Below are 20,296 nucleotides of genomic sequence, written 5' to 3'. Positions count from 1 at the left end.
TTGTATCTGTGATTACCCAATATCCTGTATTCTAGATAAGGATGTCCAAATGTAATTCAGTGAATGATGAAGGTTCTTAACTCCTCCTTCTCTTCTTGTCTTGAATTTAAGCATTCCCTAAATTTCTAAATGTGATTGTCTTTCTTCGTTTTGTTACCCTCTTTGGAAAAATTGTGCATTTCTGTTATTTCAATTTTTTAAATTTACCATCAAGCTTCAAGTGAGCTGACTAGAGCCATTTCATACTCGCCTCTCCACTAGAAAGAAGTAAAATAGTGAGCAGACAATCACACTTTGAATAGCTCACCCAAGGTAAACACAGTAATTCAATAGAAAAGTGACAGGAAATACCTAAAGCAATGTAAGAGAGGAAAGGAGGCAGCACGTTCATCCAAGATTGGCTGCAGCTGAGACTGACTCCCCAGTGTGGAGAAAGGGTAAGTGAAAGAACCTCAGTAGTCCACATTCCAACTGTGCACTCAGGAGAGCCCCTCAACCCTTGCAGGCCATGAATTTAATATCAGAACATGCTAAGAGATTGTGCAATGGCACTGTGCCAGGAAGAGATCTCATGCTGGGTTCTATACACTTTCTAAAACCTAAGCAGCTAACATAGGTGCCATTTTACAGCCCTGTCCCCAACAGAGTCTGCACAATCCTGGAGCCCAGTGGCACTGGGGCTGAGGCTCAAGACAAGCAAGGGCTGTTGCCCCAGGAGCTGAGGCATGAGCAAGGCACAGGCTGCTGCAGCTGGGGTGGAAATGCAACTGAGACATGGGCTACTGCCATAGGAGCTGAGGTGCAAGCATTATAGCACTGAGGCCTAAGCTGTGTGTTAATTCTGCATGTTCCAGGCTAGAGTGCCACTAGTGAATGTAACTCCACCCTCCTCAGTGGCAGGGCATCAAAACAGCTGTTACTATCCCTTCACCTGAACATTCGTCTGGTGGCTGGGGGATAGTCTTGACCTTCCCAACACAGCTAGCACTTGCATATGCCTTTGGGTTGCCTGAGGACAAGCCCACCTGGCTTGGTTTCATACCCAACACATTCCAGGACATACAGTCTAGGGGCCAGAGGATTGCTCAGCCCAGTCAACCACCATTGGCACAGAGCCATTCCTCCTGAGGGATGGAGGATGGGACTACCCACCCTGCTGCCACTACCACAGTTTACACCTACCTGAACATGCCACCTACTGGCCTGGAGACTGGTTGCTCAGCCCATTACAGTCACTGTTAAAACAAGAACACATAACTTGGGAGCCAAAGGGCCAGTGGCCACTACCACTGGCATTGCCCTGCTAAACTTGGCAGTCCAGAAGCCCAATAACACATCTACCTGCCCAGAACACTGACTTCTGAGTAAGGATCTGGAAGCCAAAGAATAGACTTGCCTGGACCCACTAAGAAGAGTGTCAACATACACTACTCTGAGGCCCAAAGGCAGGTACACTTAGCCAACCACTGTTACCCCCGTGACCCCAAAACTGGCATATGTGGTACCCCATTTCCAGGAAAACATCACTGCAACATCCACTAATTACCACACTTATGCTACCAAAGAAATTACAAGACAATCCTGAATCTGTTTATTGGAAGATAAATTACATATAGAGTACACCACTTTGTGCACCCAGAATCAAAGTCACACTGTTCTACCCAACCAATACCATAGACACATCTTTAGGAAGTTGCTTGCCCTTGTGAAAAAGAAACTTTGAAAAACTGAAAGAAGCAACCATTTCACCAGAGGCACAGATATCAACATAAAGACATAGACACATGAAAAAGCAAGGAAATATGACACCTCCAAAGGAATACAATAATTCTCTAGCAAAAGATCTCAATCAAAAACAAATTTACAACATCCCAGAAAAAGAATTACAAATATTTACACTAAATAATTTCAATGAGACATAAGAAAATTCTGATAATAAAAATAAAATAGAAAAACAGTTCAGGATATAAAGAGAAATTCACCTAAGAGACAAATATCATTTAAAAAGCCAAACAGACATTTTGAAACTGAAGGTTTTATTGAATGAAATATAAAATATGTTATAAAACATTAACCATAGACTAATTTAAGCAGCAGCAGAAGGAATATCCAAATTTAAAGACAAGTCTTCTGAAACAATCCAGTAAGACAAAAACAAAGAATATAGAATAAAAAAGAATGAGTAAATTTTTATGACATATGGGGCACCATAAAAGGACCAAATATGCAAATTATTGAGCAGCTAGAAAGTAGGTTTAGAAAACCTATTTAACAGAATAATAGATTTAAAAAAAAAAAAAAAAACTTCCCCAGTCTTAGCAATAGATTTAAACATTCAGATACAGGAGGCTCTGAGATTCCCAGATACATTCAAGAAGGTCCTCACCACAGCATATTATAGGCAAAAGTGTCTACATTCAAAGAGAGAACTCTAAAAACAGCAGAAGGAAAGCATCTAATCACGTAAAAGAGTCATACTACTCAAGGCAAACTATAGTTTCAACACTATTCCTTTCAAACTCTCAAGATCGTTTTTCAACAGAATTAGAAAATCTATTTTATATTACATAAAAAGCCATAAAAGAACCCGAAAAGCCAAAACAATCCCAAGAAAAAGACCAAAGCTAGAGGCATCATGTTATTCAACTTCAAACTATACCATAAGGCTACAGTAGCCAAAATGGCATGATACTCATACAAAAACAAACATATAGACCAGTAGAATATAATAGAGAGCCCAGAAATAAAGCATCACCTACAACCATTGGATCTTTGACAAAGTTGGTGAAAATAAGCAATGAAGAAAAAAAACCTCTATTCAAACAATGATGCTAGGATAACTGGCTAGTCATATGAAAAAGAATGGAACTGGACTCTAACCTTTCTCCACATACAAAAACAAACTCAATATAGATTAATAATTTAAGTATGAGACCTCAAACTATAATACTCTTAGAAGAAAATAACATTTTGTGCATCATCCTTGGGAAAGAATTTATGTCTATCTTCAAAAGCAATTGCAATAAAAACAAAAATTGACAAGTAGGACCTAATTAAACTAAAGAGCCTTTGCACAGCAAAATAAACTAGCAACAGAGTAAACAGACAACCTACATAATGAGAAAAAAAAGTTCTCAAACTATGTTTCCGAAACAGATCTAATATTCAGCATGTATAGGAAACTTAAACAATTAAACAAGCAAAAAACAACCCTATTAAAAAGAGGGCAAAAGACACAAAGAAACAATTCTTGAAAGAAGACATACAAATGGCCAGCAAATATATGGAAAAATGCTCAATATCACTAATCATCATAGAAATGCAAATTGAAACCAAAATGAGATACCATCCCACCCCAGTGAGAGAGGCTATTAAGAAAAAGTCAAAGGCAAGGCTGTGGATAAAAGGGAACAATTATAAACTGTTGCAAATCAGTTCAACCACTGTGGAAATCATTTTGAAAATTTCTTAAAGAATTAAAACAGAACTACCATTCAACCCAACAAGCCCATTAATGACTATATATCCAAAAGAAAATCAGTTGTTCTACAAAAAAACACATGTATGTTTATGTTTATCACAGTACTATTCAAGTAGCAAAGACATGGAATCAACCTAGGTGCCCATCAATGATGGCTTGGATAAGAAAAACGTGGTACATATACACAGTGGAATACTACATACCCATAAATAAGAAGGAAATTATGTTATTTGAAGCAACATGTATACAGCTGGAGGCCATACATGTCGTGAATTAAGTGAATTAATGTAGGTAAAAAAATAAATAAATAAATATTACATGTTCTCATAAGTCAGAGCTAAACTTTGGGTACTCATAGAAATAAAGACAGTAATAATAGACACTGAAGACTACTAAGTGAGAAACAGGAGTGGGACAGGTGTTGAAAAACTAACTATTCAGTACTATGCTCATTACCTGAGTGACAGAATCAACTGTACTCCAGACCTCAGCATCATACAATATACTCATGTAAAAAACATGCACATATGTCCCTGTGACTAAATTAAAGGTTGAAATTATTAGAAAATAAAATTGGTATATAGATACATCTCACATTTTATATATATGTGTGTATATAGATATATATAAAATGATATAGATATAGATATGGACACATATTTATATACACACTCAGCAATAAAAAGGGATAAAATGCTGTTATTTTCAACAACATGGATGAAACTAAATGTCACGTTGAAATAAGCCAGGCCCAGAAAGACAATATCACATGTTCTCACTTATATTTGTGACCTGAGAAACTTGATCTCATGCAGACAGAACATAGAATGATTGATACCAGAGGTTTGGAAAGGTGTAAGCATGGGAGTGGGAAACGTAGAGAAGCTGGTGAATGGGCACTAACATAGAGGTAGATAAAAGACATAAGTTGTATTGCTTGGTAGCACAAGAGTGAATATAATTAGCAACGATATATTGGATTGTTTTATAATGAAGCTAGAAGAGAGGACATGAATTGTTACCAACCCATAGAAATGATGAATACTCAAGGTGATTGATACCCCAAATACTCTGACTTTATTTTACATTTTATGCATGTAACAAATACTCAAATGTACCCCATAAATATGTAAAATATCATGTATCAATAAAAGAAAAAAAATAAATTAAAATTAAAAAGTACTACAGTATCAAATAATAACCTTATAGCTATGCACAAGAATAATTTATTTTGAACCTCTGATTTTTTAAAATCATGATGCATAGGTTGCTTTTAAAATTCTATGCCCTTCATTTTGTATCATTTCAGGTATAATTTTAAATGATATAATTTTTAAAATTTGAAAATATACTACAAAGACACATCTCAATTACTATACATTTATGTTTTCTTTATACTCTTAGAGATCATCAGTTTAGAAGACTGTATCTGCACCCACAATATCAGGTGAATATATAAGACAACTTTTTAAATGGTGCTGCTTTTTTCTTTGTTAAATGATATTTTGTCCTAAAATATACAAATAATTAAATCCCAATCATATGTTTTAGCTTTAAAATGTATCATAATAGAATTTTGACATCTCCCTAGAATTCTAATTTGAATTCCAACTGAATGCTGGATGTGTTCATCTAGAAACTCAGTCATAACAGATGGAAAGGTATTTAGAACAAATAAAACACTTTTATTATTTCTTATTCTTAGAATATTGTTTAGGTCCCCAACCTATTTGATAACCTCAAGTGTAAATAACCAAGTTTGCTATCTTCCAAACTTGCTCCTACTCTTGACTTCTTAATTTCTCCCATATCCCCAGAAATTAGTCCAGCTAACTCATAATCATTATCTTTCTATTGCACGTTCACGCTCATAGATAAATCCTGTAATTCCTATTCCCCAAAGCTTTTCTACTATGTTCTTTCATTCCTTTCTCTTATTTTATGTTCATGTCATCATCACATTAAGTAGAAACTTTCCTACATTGAACCTAGAAATCTCTAACAGCTTCTTTCCTGTTTATTTTTAATGTTTACTACATATATTTCCTGATTGGTTACATAAGATTCAAAATAATAAATGTCCTACAAAATTTTCATTAACCATATTATTTTGCTCCCTAAAAATGTGATCTTTTTCATGACTTATAGTATTATCTGAAGACCAAAAAATAAAATTTTAAAAACAGTAGATCTCAAGGTAAAATTGTATTCAAAAATATTTGAAATAATATTTAGTAAAGATTTAGAGTTCTCTTAATAAAGTATGGAATAGATTCACCTGGAATAAACAGGAAAAAATAACAGAAGAACAATTGTAGTAAATATAATAAGAAAATACAATCTCAACCTGATCAAATTAGGAAAGATGTTATTTCAGACCAACATAAAACCATAAATTTTGAGTCAATTGCACCGATATCAAATTGTCTTTTCACTATATCTAAATTTTCAGATTTAAACCTTCTTAAAGATTTTATATGCTTATAACTATACTTTGCAATTATTAAATTTGTCCTACCCAATATGATACAAGTCAGTGCAGTACTATAGCCCAAACTAGCAGGTTTTGTAAGCCTAAGAGGAATTTTGGTTGTTACACCAATGGGCTGAGCTGTTGAAGTTTATAGGGTAGGGCTAGAGTTACTAGCCACCATATGCTGTATAGGGCAGTCCCATCTCTGAATATTTTCAGATGTTTTAGGAAATGTGGAAATGGCTTTATAAGCTAAAGGCCTATTTTTAACCTTTCAAGACTTAGCTATACTTGAATATTGATATATATTATTTTTGCATGTTTATTTCCAAATATACTCTGAAGTTTTTAGTAAGGAAATTATAGCAGGCTCTCACATTTCATCTAGTTCCATGTTGTTTTGTTATGACATTGATTAGAAAAGAATAATAATGATACTTCACTAGGCCCTCGATTGGAGTTTGCCCACTCTCCCCATGTCTTGCTGGGTTTTCTCCAGGTACGCTGGCTTCATCCCACATTTCAAAGATGTGCATAGTAGGTGAACTGGTGTTTAAATTTTCCTGGTCTGAGTGAGTGTGGGTCTGTGTATGAATGTGTCCTCTGATGGAACTGGCTTCCTGTTTAAGGTGAGTTCCCTCTTTGCATCCTAAGCTGCCCAGATAAGCTTTGGCTACCCAGTATCCTGAACTAGAATAACTCGGTAAATAATTATCTGACTGGCTTTTATTAACTTTTCTTAAATGTACGTATAGCTCACATTCCTTTGCATGTTTAATATCAGAAATACTTTGGTTTTTCTTCAGAAGTTTGGTGATACTTTTGTGACCAGAAATATGCCGTAAAAGCATAACTCTTGTTTACATCAATTAGCTTATGGGAAAATTGGTTTTGATATACATTTTACTTAAACTTGCCATTTCCTGCACCTTAGGTGAGCACTTGCTGTACTTCGTACATTGAAAGGAGACTTCTGTTTCAAATGAAATTTTACCAAGGTTATCCCAGATTTCAGAAAAATCATCATTTTGGTGCCACCAGTATTTGTGATATTTGCATAACTCATAAAATCTCCTGATATTCAGTCTGTGTTTATAGCTCTTACATTCGTAGCAATAGTAGTTTAAGTACAACCATTTGATTTCTGCATGATAATATCAGGCTTACTCAAGCTCAAGCACTTACACATTGCAATATGAATTATTGCTTAATAAGTTACTTATGTTTTTCCTTTATGTAATAGAACATGTACTTTCTTTGTTTTAGGTTATACACATTTCATGACTTTCATGGTTATACACATATCCATGACTTTCTTAGGATATTAACAAGAATTTTTGTAAAATATTTATTATGCTAGGGTAATAATGTGACACCAAATGCTGATGAGGATATATGTCAATAGGAACTCTCATTAATTTCTTATGGGAATGCAAATCTTACAACCACTTTGGAAAACAATTTGGCAATTTCTTATAAAATAACCTATTATCTACAAATTATTCAGTGATTGTACTCATTGATATTTACCAAAATGAGTCCCTATGAAAACATTCAAGAGATGTTTATGGCAATTTTACTCATATTGTCAAAAATTGGAGACAACCAAGATGTCCTTCCATAGGTGAAAGAACAAACCATGGAACTGCCATATGGTGCAATATTATTCAATGATTTTTTAAATGATTTACCAGTCCACAAAAACACATGGATGAGCCTTAAATGCACATTAGTAAAATAAACTAGACTGAAAAGGTCATATACTACATGATTCCAATTATGTAACATTCTGCAAAAGATAAAAATATCGAACAAAGAGATCAATGGTTGCCAAGGTTTCAGGGAAGAAGGAAAGAAGGGATGAATAGATGTAACACAGAAAATTTTTTAGGACAGTAAGACTATTCTATATGATCCTGTAATGGTGAATCCATGACATTATGCATTTGTCAAAACCTATAGAACAGTACAGCACCAAGAGTGAACCCTATTATAAACTATAGACATTAGTTAATAATAATGTATCCATATTGGTTTATCAGTTACAACAAATGTACCACACTGATGCAAGATAATAATAGGAGAAACCATATGGAGGCAAGTGGTTACGTACAATATGTACTTTCTGCTCAGTTTTTTTCTGTAAGCCTAAAACTGCTATAAAAATAAAATACATTACATTTTTGAGAAAAAGGCTTAATGGTCTGATATAACTGAGATACCATTCTTTTTAAAGTCAGAAGGAAATTAAGTAATACATGGAGGTTTTTCTTAAACTCTTTTTTGTTATCCTGCATTTTTCAGGCAATATAATGGGGGAAGCATAAGATTTTTACAACCAGTGCTATTGTTTGAATGCTTATATGCCACCAAAATTTGTATGTTGCAATCAAATATCCAGTATGTTGGGATTAAGAGGCAGCTCCTTTGGAAAGTGACTAGGTGATGAGGTGGAGCCATCATGAATGAAATTGGTGTCTTTTTTTTTTTTTTTTTTTGAGACGGAATCTGGCTCTGTCGCCCGGGCTGGAGTGCAGTGGCCGGATCTCAGCTCACTGCAAGCTCCGCCTCCCTGGTTTACGCCATTCTCCTGCCTCAGCCTCCAGAGTAGCTGGGACTACAGGCGCCCGCCACCTCGCCCGGCTAGTTTTTTGTATTTTTTAGTAGAGACGGGGTTTCACAGTGTTAGCCAGGATGGTCTCGATCTCCTGACCTCGTGATCCGCCCGTCTCGGCCCCCCAAAGTGCTGGGATTACAGGGTTGAGCCACCGCGCCCGGCCGAAATTGGTGTCTTTATAAAAGAGAGCTGAAGGAGTTGGTTTACCCTTTTGCCCTTCAGCTATGTGAGTACACACACCAAGTACCATCTATGAGGCATAAGCACCCACCAGACATCAAATTTGCTGATGCCTTGATCTTGGACTTTCCAGCATCCAGAACTGTGAACAATAAATTTCTGTTGTTCATAAATAACCCAGTTTAAGACATTTTGTTACGGCAGCCCAAACAAACTAAGACAACTGGTTTAAATAATGTTTTCCAAGTTGAGTTTCTAGGTTAGCTATAAATGGTTAATTAATGTCTAATAGGGCCATTGATTTTCAGGGTTATCTGCTCCACTGAACAGAAATTATCTGAAGGGCTACTGTATAAAATCTATGAGTTATCATGTAAATTTAATAGATCTGGGAATTTTCTTTAATACGAAACAGTGAGGTTAATTAAGTATATTTACACAGATATAGTTGCACAGATGTTCATTCATGTGACATTGAAATGATGTGCCGCCCATTTTCTTGCATTACTCCCAAATTTCACTTTTTTTGACTTCTTTTAAATCTGAATTTATTAAAGAGGTTTATAGGTAAATACTCTTGTTCTTTAAAATGGTTTTCCCTTTTTCAGAAGACCTAAATTTTAAGTTTCAGTTGATTTAACATTTTGTTTTACATAACACTTTGATGAGTAGTTGGAAATTTGTTATTGGTTTCCTATATAAACATTCCTTCACTTGGATCTCACATCTTTTACTCTATCAAGTAAATACATTGAAAAGGTGATATCTATAAGAGTATGAAATGAAGGTTGACCACATATGGCTCTGATATGGTAAATGTCATAAAATAGCACTATTGTGATATTAGGTGGAATAAATGCTTTATGTGTTAATATTTGAAATAATTTCAAAAATTATGGGAAAATTTAGGAGTTTATTTTAAAGTAATTATTGATATTCACAACATATTCTTACAAAAGATCAAATTTTAACATTACATTTTATTTTGATTAACTGTATTTCTACTTCAGTGTTCTCTTGGATCACTCAAATTGGATCTTTATTATTATTGTTATTAACAAAAGTAGTAGTAGTAGTATCATTATTATTTGGTTCATGGTTAACTACCAAAGTTTGACCAAGATGCTACAAAATGGAATTCAATTTTTATCCCACATAACCCATAAAGGAAATACCAACATGAGATGCCATCACTATTTTATTTTCATAAAAAGAACACAACTAGTTAACAGTAAATCTAAAATAAACCTCTAATGACTACGTCTTTATGATTGAAATTCAAATAATTTGTGTCTATCCTAAAATAAAGCTACTCAAAATGACCTCCTATCTTAGAGAATATGCCCATGTTGGACTTTCCCCCAATACTCGCAGAGTCATTTAAACTTGTTTGATTTAAAATTAAAATTAATCTTTAAGAGAATTATTCCTTGAGAACTGTTCTAAAATAACATTCCATTCACCTCACTGCCAACTCTAAGATTCTACTACTTGAATTATCTCAAGACCTAATGTAAATTTATGTTTTTATATATCTCCATATGGAGAATAGTTAATTTTTTAAAATTAACTGTGGAGATTCTGTGAACTGGCTGGAACTTTCGTGGGCTAAGCCTTCTCTAGAAAAAAAATAACTTTTAGATAAATTTTGGCAAACACAGAGATATTCTATTTAAATCCAACATTTTCAAAATTTCTAAAACACCAGATTAAAATCAAAAAGAAAACCTAAATTTATGGGTAGCAAACATATTTAAAATGCAAGATTTTCTGTTGAACTGGCAAGAAAGAAAAGACATCCACCTTCAATTGGTTGGAAGGAGATCTTTTCAATAAGAAGTTTCTATTTCATTCCCAGGTTCATTTTGTTGAACATTTCCCTTCTTTACAAACTATAAGTATAGTCAACATTACTATACTTTATGTGTTTCTTAGAGTATGAAGTAAGCTGTTATGAGCAGGCTTAGGCTAAAAAACAGGAAAGAATAATTTAGCATTTTAAGGAAAGAGTTTCAGGTTAGAAAGATTTGGCTTCTAATTACAAATATACTACTTGTCAGTTACATGATCTTGAGAAATATTTATTGTCCAATTCTCACTAAGATAATCCTTAAAGTACATTCAATGATACATATTAGTACATAACAGTAATTCAAGACATTATTTTTTTAATGTATTAAAGTTATTAGTTTAGTAAATGAAACATGGTATCTGCTCAGTTGTTCAATTAATGGTTGTTACTATGTCTATTGTAGTATAGAACAACTGTAATTGAGTAAGCACATTCTCTTTAATTCTAAGAAAAGATGTTCCGGAAGCCAACTTGAGTTTCAACAGTTTTTTTCTGCTTCCTAATTTCTTTAACAATGTCCCAGAAACCATGTCTGGTTATAAGATAAGGAAAGGCAGTGATACCGTTTGAATGTTTGTCCCCTTCAAATCTCATGTTAAAGTGTGATCTCCAGTGTTGGAGGTGGAGCCTAACGGGAGGTGTTTAGATCATGGCGATAGATCCCTTATGAATGGCTTGGTTCCAGCCTCAGGGTAATGAGTGAATTCTCGCTCTATTAGTTCCCATGAGATCTGATGGTTAAAAAGATTTCTTTCTTGCTCTCTTGCTTCCTTTTTTGCCATTCCATGTAACACATCTGTTCCCCTTTAATCTTTTGCCATGAGTAAAACCTTCCTGAGACATCACCAGAAGTTGGCATATGTCCGTGCTACGCTTATACAGCTTGAAGAACAAAGAGCCAAATAAAACTCTTTTCTTTATAAATACCCAGTCTCAGGTGTCCGTTTATAGCAATACAAAATAGACTAACACGGCAGGAATTGGAAAATAGAGAGGAAAGGCTACATAGTAAGCTGTCATCTCCCTCTTTTACACTTCCAGCTTGCTTTTCAGCAAAGCAAATTTAGAGAGAATAACCAACTTATACCAACTCGCCTTTTTTGACTCAGATGCTCCAGAGGAGTAGGCCAATAAAAGGAATGCAAATTCATTGAGATTTTCAACTGGGGAAGAGAGACAGTAGCCTTGAAACCAAAATAGAACATCCTTTTCAGAGATTTTTCGGACAATAAAAGCAATTGGATGCCTAAGGGCTAATAAATGAAGGAACAACACATAGCATTTACACCATAAACAATATACTGGGGGAAAATGCGATAAAGAGGTGGAAATTTGTCCAGCTTGAGTGTGAAACTGAGTCACTGGACTTGGGATGAGATGACTAGGACATATGATAAAGAAAATCTGACCAGAAGAGACCATGTGAAAGGAAGAAAGTCAGCACAACCTGGTTGCCTAGCACCCTGGGCAAACTCCGAAATCACCATCATCAGAAAAAGAAGTGGGAGCCAACTTAAAGAATGGTATTAACATGTTTTCTTGTCATCAGCCATGGACTTCCCAATGACAATATTCAACTCAAACTCCAAGACATTGCTCAGCTCAATAAAAGCCATGCTCTGTGGACAACCATTTTCAATAACTAGGATACTTATAAACCCAGTCCCTACATTACATATAAATACAGTGAGTGGTCCATGATTCTTAGGATTGTAGTAGAGTGGAGAAGGGAACGTCATGAGCATCAACCATTGAGTGGGACTGAATTAAATACCAGCTTGAACTTTCCTTGAAGCCAGAAAAGCAAGAACATTCTCCAATAATATGTGCGAAATTATTATCTCCCCAAATGCACTACAAATGCTTTCAAAAATTGAGGAAGTGGTCAGGACACAGTGGCTCACACATGTAATCGTAGCACTTTAGGAGGCCAAGGTGGGCAGATCTCTTGAGGCCAGAAGTTCGAGACCAGCCTGATCAACATGGTGAAACGCCCTCTCTACTAAAAATACAAAAATTAGTTAGGTGTAGTGGTGGTTGGCTGTAGTCCCAGCTACTTGGGAGGCTAAGGCATGAGAATCTCTTGAGTCCAGGAGGTGGAGGCTACAGTGAGCCAAGATCATCCCACTGCACTCCAGGCTCGGTGACAGAGAGAGACTCTATCTCAAAAAAAGATAAGTGCTGGGACTTAAGAAGGTAAGAGCCGGCTGGGCGCAGTGGCTCACGCCTATAATCCCAGCACTTTGGGAGGCGGAGGCGGGCAGATTACGAGGTCAGGAGATGGAGACCATCCTGGCTAACACGGTGTAACCACGTCTTTACTAAAAAAAAAATTCCCGGGCTTTGTGGTGGGCACCTGCAGTCCCAGCTACTCACCAGATTGAGGAAAGAGAATGGCAGGAACCCGGGAGGCGGAGCTTGCAGTGAGCCGAGATCACACCAATGCACTCCAGCCTGGGCGACAGAGCGAGACTCCACCTCAAAAAAAAAAAAAAAAAAAAAAGAGAAGGTAAAGGTTATCAATTTGCTTTCTTTATTTTGAGTATTATAGGATCATAGTCATTAGTATGTGATTGTTTTCAAGTTTGTGGTTAATTTAAAAAAAAAAATCATTCTTGGCATTTTTCTATGAAAAGGACATGGCCCTGTGTAAGCCAGAAATACCATTTTGGCATAAGGATCATTTTGAGCTAAAGGCACTTAACAGCAACAACAACAACAATGTAAGATGGAGACTCTGGCCCTCCCTTCTTTTTTCCTGAAAGCAGAGGATAAAACCCTTGTGTAGATTAACTCCCTGTACTAAAAGGAGAGTAACATCCTTATCAAGAATGGGAAGTGGAGACTAAGAAAATTCTGTAAAAAAAAGATCTTGTTGGAATAATTTTTATCATTTCTTAGCCTTCTCACCTGGTTTAGCTACTTTCCCTCAGTTGCTTCTGTCTAACTTACAATCAAAGCATTTAAGTTTTGCCACTTCTTTGAGTCATTATTTCTTTATGAGAGCTCCCATGGTCTATAAAACTTAAATAAATGTATATACTTTTGTTAATCTGTATTATATCAATTCAACTATCAGGCCCAACCAAAAACTCTAAGAGGTTAGAGATAAAATATTGCCTCTCCTACAAGACAATAATGCATAAAGCAAAAATTTGAAGAAAAATTTTAAAAAGCTAAACTTTGAAAAGTGTCTGCTATAAAGCCTAACACTGACAGATGTTCCGTTAGAAGTTGATGCTGTTAAATTCTTTGTATTCAATCATATTTAAAATTTAAAAAGCTCTCTCATTAAATAATAACATAAAATAAACAGCAAAGAAAAACACACCAATACTAATCATCTATTTTAAGGGATTTCAAATTTGGCCACTTTTTGCTCTATTTACAACATAGTTTATTTGCAAATATTCTCTATCATGATGAATAGTTTCAAAAAAGGGTATATTATGGTAAATTTTTTGTCAGAAGTAAAATGATCATTAAAATCAGAACATATTTGCTTTGATGGTATTGTATTATTTGCTTAATAACCTACCTTAATAATATCTTGTATACCAAAACTCAGAAGACAACACGATATTGTCAGGTGTTAGTTATTAAGTTAGATTGGTTTTCAGTCTTGAACTTGGCACATTATATCTCAACATCCAGTTCTTCCTCACACAAACAGTGATAATAAAACAAAGCCCGTCCTTCCTGGTTCAGATGCAAGGTGAAGGTAGGATATAGGATTCTGTATATGAGAATGACTTGCATACCACACAATTGGGAATTATTTTAACCAATTTGTCTGATGAATGAGAAGGGTAATGGCAAGATGGTAGAAATAGATTATTTTTAAACTGTTTGGATTTGAAGGAAGAAAATTACCAATTTCTTTGTTATTGCAATTTCTTTCTTATCTACATATGCTTTTATGTTTTAAACTTAAGCTTCTTCAGTTTAATCAATTCAGGTTAAAAGAAATTGTAAGCACTACATTTAAAAGATTCAGATAAATATGATTTTAAATAAAACTTGCTATACTATTTTGCCTAACTAAAAGCTGAAAGTTCAGCACTTGAAGCATTGAACTATTATGCTTTTAATTAGCAAAATAAGTTTAAAAAATATAAAATATTTGTAATCTTTTAGTGCTCATGTATTTTAAAATATAATAAAAGTAAAATTAAATTTGAAGAGAAATATGATGGCATTTGGCTTTATTAAATTTAATAAATTAATAATTATTTAGAGAACATGTTTTAAAAGGGACGTTGTTAATTCTAATTTTATCAAATTCAATATTTTCTAAGTTCATGCATAATTCATTTATGCAAACAAGATGTACATTAAAAAAATATTTAAATATATAATTAGTGAATGATAATATTCTGGTTCTCCTTATTTTAATATATTAGTTTCTTAACATATTTAAATAATTTCCTTCAAATTATATTCAAAACTCAATCTGCTTCAGGTTATACTTTTGCATTATAATACTATCTAAAGTTTGATGATTTCTATGGAAAACACTACTTCTTTTAGAAAGTAAATTAGTCTTTAGCTTAATAAAAATTATAAATCTAGGCCGGGCGTTGTGGCTCATGTCTATAATCCCAACACTTTGGGAGGCTGAGGCAGGTGGATCGCTTGAGGTCAGGAATTCAAGACCAGCCTGGCCAACATAGTGAAATCCCATCTCTACTAAAAACACAAAAAATTAGCTGAGCTTGGTGGCGGGTACCTGTAGTCCCAGCTACTCAGGAGGCTGAGGCAGGAGAATCACTTGAACCCGTGAAGCAGAGGTTGCAGTGAACTGAGATCGTGCCATTGCACTCCAGCCTGGGCAATAAGAACAAAGCTCCATCTCAAAAGAAAAATCATAATTCTAATAATCTAATTTCTATAATATTTACTCATAGATGAAATACTTAATCAGTTAGAATGTGTTTTAATTTTTACCTGTCTCTGACTTGTCTCTAAGGTGTTCGAAGACAAGTTTGACCTAAGCAGTTACGTTGCTGAATGTAATGTCAAAGGAGGCTTACCGATTTGAGAGTTCAATTAGAAACTCATCAAGGTCCATTCTTTGAATGAAGTCTCCGGGAGAGCATGCTACAGCAGAAACAATTCGGCGTTTGATGAAACTGTAAGTAAGATTTGCTTTTGCATATCCAACAATGTTCAAGTTGCTTTTCTGTAAACATTAAAGAAAGTATTTGAAACTACAAAATACCTAGAATAATTAATCAACAATTCCTTGCACATTTCATTCAGATATGAGTAAGTTAATAACCAGTGAGGTAGAATTATATTTAGAAATTGATTTATAAGTAATATTTTCATACTTTCTTGCCTAACTATTACGTATTTACCTCCTTCCTGGATGAATAAACTCAGACCTGTCATCTTCCATTGTTACCTTCCATAAGGAAATTGAGTAGCAATTTTAGAAATCTTCTCAACAAAGTATTGAATTGCTTTTAAAAGAATTTAGCACATAGTAGTAATCAATATTGCAAGAAAGAAAGACAGCATAAAAATGTTAAAACCTTGATATAAAGGTTTGACAAACAGTAGTGATTATAGTGAAATTTAAATAAACATAGAGATATGTTTTCCTTCATCTTCTTCTTTAACTTAGAGGCAAAAATTAAGGGAAAATATATTATGTAACATTTAATTATTTGTACTACCATAAGAGACTGAGATAAAGCAATTAATTATGCAGGAGGAAAAAAACTCTTTAAATAAAATGAAGAAATTTTTCAAGGGAGAAGAAGAAATATAGTTTTATCAAATGTTGTTAATAGGTCAAATGAGTCTGACGTTAGAATTAGTGACCTCCTTCATAATGGAGATTTCCGTGGCTTAATGGCAAAAGCCTAACTGAAATATTTTCAAAAGAAAATAGGAGGAGGGGAATTTAAAACTGTGAGTGGAAAATACACAAGCACACACACATACGCAAACAGACACACACACACACCCCCATACCTTTCAGTTTAGTTGTAAAGGAAAGGAGAGAAATGCAACCACAGGTAAAAAGGAAAGAGGGTCCAGAGTAATGTTATTATTATTTTTAAGACTGGAAAATAAAATGCCACTTTTGCATACTAATAGAAAAGTCTGAGAATAGAGGGAATATTTGAAACCTGGCATACTTGTCAAGTTCCCTTGCAAGGTTTATTGCAGGGGTTCCTTGGTTATCGTGTCCTTCCTCTGGGCCAGGACTCCAGATGACCCAGAGGTTCTAAGGTTGCAAAGTCACTGCAACCAGCACTATAAAGTTGGCAAGGAGAAGTCGTGCTGCCTGAGCCCTGATCTAGCACTGGTGACGAGTGAACTGGAACTGTGGACAGCACCTGGCTTTTCACTGTGATCTTGGCCAGAACCTGGAGAAGGTCTCTCTGCCAGAGACCTATGTTTCATTTCATCTGCAGCTACCATAGATAATTCTTCAAAGAAGCAGAAAATGCCCTACTCAGGCACTCACCACAACCCTGTGCTTTGCAGCTGCAGACTTCCTAAGCCTCTTCAGCTGATTCCACCTGTATTCAGAGCAAGTAGGAAGTGAGATAGGCAGAGGCAAACCTCCACAAAGGGAGCAAAGCAGATAAATCCTCCCCTGTGTTTAGGAGAGAGAATTCTGAAGTACATTCCACAGTTCCTGGACAGGCCCAAGGAGGATCGAGCCCCAGGGGCCAACAGCACTTAGCTATAAACGCCTCTCCCATTTGCTCTTTCCCTTCCGAGCTGCCTCTACCTGCTCTCTCTGACCTGCTTCCTGAGTTCACCTCCTCTGTGGAACACCTGCCCCAGATCTTTGTCCTGGCCCTGTTTCATGAGGCATCTAAATTAGACAATGTCCAAGGATTTTAATTATAACATTACTTGCAATGACAAAAATAAAGCCAGCATTTAAAACAGTGCAGAAATAAGTAAAAATTGTGATATCACATTATTAAATATTCTGTAGTCACAAAATTTTTTGGAGAAAGTATAAAATATTCACAAAAGTTAAATCTAGGGGTGTATATATGGTTACATTTTATTCTAGTAATTATTTCCTCTTATTACAGTTTCTTAAGTCATTTATGCCATCTTTTTAAACATGAAAATACAATAGATGTTAATTATGGAGATAAATACCATCTGCAAAGCATAAAATACGAAGAGAAATTCTGCATATCCTTTTTCTTAAGTGCAGGCAAATTGAATAATTGATTAGGTTTTAACTGGTTGAAAAGCTACAATAAAAAGATAAAATATATTTCAAGGAACTGGAATTATAGCAAATATGCAAAGAAAAGAAACCTAAAGAGCATCTTTTCAAAATTTTGACTCATTTTAATTTGTGTAACTGCATTTGTATTGTGTAGTGACCAAAATGATATATTATTGAAGGTAAACACCATATATGTGTAAAAGTACATAAAAAGATTGTCCTCTTGCACTCTTGTTATCTGCTTTAGTTTATTGAACAAATATCCATATTTATTTGATGACACTGATATCTTCATCGTTTTTATTTATTTAGTTGATGACTAATTTAGAAGCCACCCATAGATCTAAATCATTTACACTGTTTGTTTTTATGTTTACTGTTTAGTCCTCATCTATGCCATACATTAATATTAATGTTTTTATGAGAGGGTAAGTGCATTATTAGAATCATGGCATGCTAATAAAAATTATAGCATGTTCGTTTATTATATAAATGGGTAATCTATCTGCATGTTGCCAGATAAATCTTTACAGTCTATTATGTTAATAAGTCAAGTGTATAAAATCTTCAACGAAAATAATGAATTATAATCCAGAATAAATAGTAGATGACAGAAAGATATTTAACCATCTTATTTCAGTAACAAATAAGGTATTTTAAAGAACGGTAAGAACATTCTGATACTGTTTGTCCTTATAGGATCTTTGCATGTGACTGTATAATAGAGATTCAGATGATAACATGATAGCAGGCACAGTGACTCAAGCCTGTAATCCCAGCGTGTGGGGAGCCCAAGGTGGGCGGATTGCTTGAGCCCATGAGTTTGACACCAGCCTGGGCAACAAGGAAAAACCTTGTCACTACAAAAAAATACAAAAATTAGATGGGCATGGTGACGTGAGCCTGTAGTCTCAGCTACTTGGGTTCCCTTGAGCTCGGTGTGATCGAGGCTGCAGTGAGCCGTGATGGTACCACTGCATTCCAGCCTGGCCTACAGATCAAGAATCTGTCTCCCAGAACAAGAAGAAAAACACGTCATATATTAGACCATAACAACCCATTTGTCAAATTCATAATGATTCCATGAAGATTTGGAACTTCTATGACATAATATGAATTTTGTTTCTGCTTATATGCAAAATGTAAAGCATAAATGTAATTTCCCAACTAGACAAAACAATGAATAACATTTAAAAATGGAACTAAAAATACTATTGAACTTCATTAAATAATAAAGTCATTAACTTTTTATTGTTTACCTTATATTCTGCAAATATTCACTCATCATCCTGTAAATTGCAGACACTGTTCGGGGCACAAGATTACAGTGAAAAACAAAACAGAACAGAATTATTGTCTTCAATGTAGTGAAAGAAGACCATGTGCATGGTAAAATTAGAGAACGATTACAGAATGATTGTGTGAGCTGGAGAATAGTGTGGAGAAAAGCAGAGTAAGGAAGGGGGATAGGATGAGTGGAGGGCCGGAGCAGTACTATGATTTTAAATAGAGTGGTAAAGGATACCTTTACAAAGTGAAATTAGTGCAAAGGCCTGACAGAGGGGAGAGACACAGCAATGGAGTAGAATTCTCCAAACAAGACAATGCAAAGGTCCTGAGGTACGAGCTGATTTGATGTGTTTGAGGAATAGCAATGAGGCCTCCTGATTTTAAAGCAGCATCAACGAGGGAAAAAGGGGCAGATGTCTTTGAAGAGACAATGACGGATGGTGTTGGATTTTGTAGACCACAGCAGGAAGTAGCCTGTACCAGTCACTCAGTTACTCCTTATCAGAGCACTTACAGTTACAAAATCATTCTTTGCTTTTCCAAAATTAGGACTTGGAGTCTCTATAAGTTAAACAGAATATTCTTCATAAAGATTCAAGCCTCTTCATTAAATGAAATAAACCAAGCAAACATGATCATGCAGTATCATATTTGTACTGAGAAGTGTCAGTATCTATAATTACCTTAAGTTTCCTGGTCAGAACAATTGTCAACATGTGAAAATTAGGCTTGTCTCTATCCAGAAATTTTAAGCACTATTAAATTATTTGCATTTATAAGATTCCAACTAATTTCAATTTACTATCATCAAGGCAAAAACTTAAACGATTACCCTCGACAATTGCAATCTAAACACTAGTACAAATTATAAATTTGCTAAGCTATGTTCATTCATTGGAGATCCCAGAAAGAGATATACTTTTAGCATACTAAATTCGTATTAAAAATAGGGAGAAAGAAGTTCACTTTAAAACGTGAATTTATTTTATTACTTATTATTATTCAAAATGTATGCTAATATTTATAAAGATAATGAAACATAAGCAATTGCTACTATACAGCATCTGTTATGTGTAATGCATTGTGAAAATCACTTTACTTGTTTGTATTATCTCATTCCTTAATCACAATAGGAAATATATATATATATATATCTATTTTTTTTTTTGACACGGAATCTCGCTCTGTCG

At 34.8% G+C, this 20,296-nt stretch overlaps 1 pseudogene across 1 annotated transcript in view; it reads right to left on the bottom strand.

Moving 5' to 3' along the window:
• Nucleotides 1-15,632: 15,632 nt before the first annotated feature.
• LOC105507209 overlaps nt 15,633-20,296 on the bottom strand; it is a 5,585-nt pseudogene continuing 921 nt past the window's right edge. The window contains exons 2-3 of the transcript XR_001001056.1: nt 17,085-17,139; nt 15,633-15,785 (exon numbers count right to left, since the gene is read on the bottom strand). The product of XR_001001056.1 is annotated as a 60S ribosomal protein L18a pseudogene (transcript). The remainder of the gene's footprint in view (nt 15,786-17,084; nt 17,140-20,296) is intronic.

The sequence above is a fragment of the Colobus angolensis genome, unplaced genomic scaffold, assembly GCF_000951035.1.
Source record: "Colobus angolensis palliatus isolate OR3802 unplaced genomic scaffold, Cang.pa_1.0 Scaffold145, whole genome shotgun sequence".
Classification (NCBI taxonomy): Eukaryota; Metazoa; Chordata; class Mammalia; order Primates; family Cercopithecidae; genus Colobus; species Colobus angolensis.
Note: the sequence above shows the minus strand (reverse complement) of the source record. Positions and strands in the feature narration are given on the sequence as shown.